Source organism: Leucoraja erinacea, unplaced genomic scaffold (assembly GCF_028641065.1).
Source record: "Leucoraja erinacea ecotype New England unplaced genomic scaffold, Leri_hhj_1 Leri_1527S, whole genome shotgun sequence".
Taxonomy (NCBI): Eukaryota; Metazoa; Chordata; class Chondrichthyes; order Rajiformes; family Rajidae; genus Leucoraja; species Leucoraja erinaceus.
Window position 1 is genome coordinate 21294 of NW_026575811.1, and position 5284 is coordinate 26577.

Here is a 5284-nt window from a genome sequence, read left to right on the forward strand (position 1 = left end):
GAGAAAATAGGGAGGGGGGAGGGGGGAGGGGGAGATAGGAGGGGGTGGGGGGGAGAGAGTAGGGGGTGGGGGAGGTGAGGGGTGGGGAGAGAGAGAGAGGGGGGGGGAGAGAGGGGGGGTGAGGGAAGGGGAGGTGAGGTGAGAGGTGGGAAGTGAGACAGTGAAGGATACAGAGCGATATCACTCCGTGATGAAAGCCAGCGGTCCTCCAGGTGGGTCCAGTCTCCGGTTTCACACCGGGTTGGTGGAGGGAGGGAGAGAGGGAGTCGGGCCGAGGTGGTCCAGTCCAGTCCAGCGCCGGGTCCCGCCGCCTCAACCACTGTTAATCTCGGGTGAGGCTGCTGGGCGGGAGACCGGCTGGGCTGTTGGAGGAGAGAGACAGAGATAGAGACAGAGAGAGAGAGACAGAGAGACAGACACAGACACAGACACAGAGAGAGAAAGAGACAGAGCGAGAGAGAGCGAGACAGATAGAGAGAGACAGAGAGGAAGAGAGAGAAACAGAGAGAGAGACGGAGAGACAGGGATAGAAAGAGACAGAGAGAGAGAGCGAGAGAGAGAGAGACAGAGAGAGAGACAGAGAGAGAGACAGACACAGAGAGAGAGAAAGAGACAGAGAGAGACAGACAGATAGAGAGAGACAGGGAGAGAGAGAGAGAGACAGAGAGAGACAGGGAGAGAAAGAGACACAGAGAGAGAGAGGAAAAGAGAGAGAGCGAGAGACAGAGAACGCAGAGAGAGACAGAGACAAAGGGAGAGATAGACAGTGAGAGGGAGACGCAGAGAGAGAGAGAGACCGAGAAATAGACACAGAGAGACAGGGGGAGATAGAGAGAGAGAGACAGAGAGAAAGAGAGACAGACAGACAGAGAGAGAGACTGAGAGTAGGGAGAGAAAGAGGGACAGAGTGGGGCGAGTCAGGAGAGAGAGAGAGTGGGAGGAGGGATGAGAAGAGTCAGGAGAGATATCTGAGGGGGAGGCTGCGAAGGGCAGGAAAAAGAGAGGGTCAAAGAGAGAGAGTGGGATGGGGTGGAGAGAGAGTGGAAGGAGGGAGAGGGGGTGGGGGCTGGAAGGAGGGGTGAGAGACTGGGGGTGCTAAGGGGGTGAAGTGATTAGCGGGGGAGCAGGGAGCAAAGGGAGGGGGAAGGATTCAAGGGGGAGTGGGTTTGGTGTCGAGGGGGATGAATGGTGGTAGGGGCAGGGAACTAAGGAGGAGAGGGGTTAAGTGAGCCAAGGAAGGGGGTAGGGAGCCAGGTGGAGTTCACATTGTTTGGGGAATGTGTGTAGCCGAGGGATCTAGGAGTGCGGGTACGAGTTGGGCCGAAGGGCCTCTTTCCAACGCTGTATAACTCTATGACTATGAGAAATTGCTGGAGAAATTCTGAAATGTTGGAGGAAACCGGAGCACCCGGAGTAAAAACCCACGTAGGTCAAGGGGAGAACGTACAAACTCCACACAGACAGTACCCGTAGTCAGGATCGAACGCGGGTCTCAGGTGGTGAGGCAGCAGCTGTACCGCTGTGCCACTGTGCCGCGCAGAATCATATAACGGTTTCCTCCGTTATAAACGCACCCAATATGTGCTAGTTGACCCTCTGTGTTCTCCTGCAGGGTTTAGGAGCCGTTGCTGTGGACGGAGAGACGGGGACGTGAGCAGCCATTGTGGGCGGCCAGGGTGCAGGTGAGCCCCCCACCCCCCACCTGCTTGGTGAGCGGGCTGAGCTTCGAGGGGCTGAGCTTCGATGGAGGACCACATGACGGCACACAACAAGGAGAAGCGTTATGAGTGCGACGTGTGCGGCAAGGCCTGGCAGCACCCAAGCAAGCTGGAGGCCCACCGGCGGGTGCACATGGGAGAACGGCCCTTCGACTGCTCAGAGTGCGGCAAGAACTTCATCAGCTACAGCAAACTGGTGCAGCACAACCACGTGCACTCCAGCGAGAGGCCCTTCACCTGCTCCGCCTGCAGCAAGAGCTTCAAGACTGCGCATGTCCTGAAGATGCACCAGCAGGTGCACACGAGCGAGAAGTCGTATCCCTGCTCCACCTGTGGCATGAGCTTTGCCTGATCGTCGGGGTTATTGCGGCATCAGCGGGTGCACAGCGGTGAGCGGCCCTTCACCTGCTCCGACTGCGGCAAAGGCTTCAAGTCGTCAGCGCACCTGAAGGTGCACAGACGCCTGCACACCGGGGAGCGGCCCTACACCTGCAGCAACTGCGGCAAGGGCTTCACCCAGTCCTGCGACCTTGTGAAGCACGAACGCACCCACACCAGCGAGCGGCCCTACACCTGCTCCGACTGCGGCAAAGGCTTCAAGTCATCCAAGGACCTGAAGATGCACAGGCGCGTGCACACCGGGGAGCGGCCCTACACCTGCAGCGACTGCGGGAAAGGCTTCGTCCGTTCCAGCAGCCTGCTGGTGCGCCAGCACACCCACACCGGCGAGCGACCCTACATCTGCGCCCAGTGCGGCAAGGGCTTCACGCAGTCCAGTCAACTGCTGTCCCACCAACGCACCCACACCAGCGAGCGCCCTTACACATGCGCCCAGTGCGGCAAAGGCTTCACCCAGTCCAGCACCCTGCTGAAGCACCAGCGCATCCACACCGGCGAGCGTCCCTACACCTGTGCCCAGTGCGGCAAAGCCTTCACGCAGTCCAGCACCCTGCTCTCACACCAACACATCCACACCGGCGAGCGCCCCTACACCTGCTCCAAGTGTGGGAAGGGCTTCACCCAGTCCAACAACCTGCTGAAGCACCAGCGCACCCACACCGGCGAGCGCCCCAACACTAGTGTCTAGTGCGGCAAGGGCTTCACCCAGTCCAGTGACCTGCTGGTGCTCCAGCGCACCCACACCGGCGAGCGCCCCTACACCTGCGCCCAGTGCGGCAAGCGTTTCACCCACTCCAACAGCCTGCTGTCCCACCAACGCACCCACACTGGCGAACGTTCCCAGCCCGGTGTGTGGAGAGCGCTTTACCATGGACCCTTTGACAGCTTACGGGGGTTGCAGCAGCACAGGCAGGCCGACGCTGGCGAATGGCAGCTCCCACTGCAGGAAGCGTTTCAAGAGCACAGGGGGGCAACGGGAGCACCAGCGGATGCACACCGGAGAGAGACCCTTTGTGTGCGCTGAGTGTGGCAAGGGTTTCACCCGAATGTCCAGCCTGTAGCAGCATTGGAGTACCCACAGCGGTGAGCGTCCCTTCCCCTGCCCGTCCTGTGGTAAGGGTTTCACCCGCCTTGACCACCTGCTGGAGCACTGGCAAGTCCACACCGGCCAGCACCCCTTCACCTGCCCGGTCTGTGCCAAGGCCTTTTCCCACTCCTCCAGCATGCTGGCACACCGCCACATGGATAGATCGGCACTGTTTAGGTAGACACAAATGAAGCGACACGAGCCCAGCCTGGTGGGTCTGGGTTGAGATTTATTAACAATTGTAGCAATTCTGGAAGCTCTCACATTGGTAAACAGGAGAAATGCCTGTTTTTTCGAAAGATTTGCCATGGTTGCAAACGCAGAGACCATTTCTGGAAGTGCTGCAGATCGCGCTCCAGCACCGGCAAGTCAAAACAAACTGTGCATTTGCTACACTCTGAGCTTTCACACAACTTATCTGAAGGTGCTACTGAAAACATGTCCCACGTAGTTCACCGTGCCTTCAGTGGACGGAGTCTATCTCAAAACATATTCTGTCCGAGACCAACTTCAGAAACACAGAGATCCCCTGGTCACGTTAAAGATAAACAATGTAACTGCAAACAGGTGCAAGATGCAATGTGATGTCTCAAGCTGAGTTTGCAAGACTTTGTAAAGCAGAGAAGTTAAATACAAGTGACGCAACCCTTCTAGCATATGGGGGGAGCGAGTTGCTTCCCATCGGTGACTGAGCGGACCCCATACTCCACTACCATAAAGCGCAATAGGCACTGTCATATTGAAGCTCCCTGATGGTGCAACAGTTAGACCAAGGTAAGTATAGCTCATAGTGTGTTCGATAACAATACCATTGAGAGTAAATTTGTATTTATCTTCCTGACATCTGGGTCTTTTCTGAAAAATCATGATGTTGGTTTTCTTTAGATTTACTGCCAGGGCCCAATTCTGGCAGTACTCATCAAGTAGGTCCAATTGTTGCTGCAGTCCCCGTTCTGTGGGGGAGTCATCCGCATAAAACAGGGATTTTACCTCTCCGTCCAGAAGACAGAGGCCCGGCGCTGTGCTCTGGTCCAACTTTACTGCCAAATTGTTGATATATACATTAAACAGTGTCGGGCTCAGATTGCAGCCTTGTCGGACGCCTCTTCTCTGGGCGAAGAGATCAGTACGTTTGTCCCCAATTTTAATGCCACATTTATTATTCAGATACATTGATTTGATAAGGTCATATACCTTTCCTCCTATACCACAACAGAGGAGTTGATAATAGAGCCCTCATGCCAAATAGAGTCAAATGCTTTCTCAAAGTCAATAAAACAGGCAAATATTTTCCCATTTTTTGCTTGGTGTACATGTTTTTCAATGAGAGTGTGGAGGGTATAAATGTGGTCAGTGGTACGGTGTTTTGGGAGGAAGCCAATTTGGTTTTTCCTGAGAATGTTGTATTTGTTAAAGAAATCCTGCATTCTGTTATTTATGATACTGCAGAATAACTTCCCTCGGCAGCTACTGACACAGATGCCACGATAATTATTTATTCTCTCACTGTCTCTCTTTATTTCTCTCTCTGTCTGTCTCTTTCTCTCTCTCTCTGTCTCTGCCTCTCTCTCTTTCTGTTGCTCTCGCTTTTTCTCTGTCTCTGTCTCTATCTCTCTCTCTCTCTCTCTCTCTGTCTCTGTCTGTCTCTCTCTGTGTCTCTGTTCTCTCTCTATCTCACCCCCTCTCTCTATCTCACCCCTCTCTCTCTCTCTCTCTCATCTCTCTCTCTCTCTCATCCTCTCTCTCTCTCTCTCTCTCTCTCTCTCTCTCTCTCTTTGAATATAAATCTTTATATAAATAGAAACATAGAAAATAGGTGCAGGAGGAGGCCATTCGGCCCTTGGAGCCAGCACCGCCATTCATTGTGATCATGTCTGATCGTCCTACATCAATAACCCGTGCCTGCCTTCTCCCCATATCCCTTGACTCCACTAGCCCCTAGAGCTCTATCTAACTCTCTCTTAAATCCATTCAGTGACAGCCTCCACTGCCCTCTGTGGCAGGGAATTCCATACATTCACAATTCTCTGGGTGAAAAAGTTTTTTTCTTACCTCAGTCTTAAATGACCTGCCCTTTATT

The 5284-nt window shown here is 54.3% G+C and overlaps 1 pseudogene; it reads left to right on the forward strand.

The window, feature by feature from the left end:
• The first annotated feature begins 1285 nt into the window (after positions 1 to 1285).
• LOC129715933 (zinc finger protein 551-like) lies at positions 1286 to 4766 on the forward strand (annotated as a pseudogene).
• Positions 4767 to 5284: the final 518 nt, after the last annotated feature.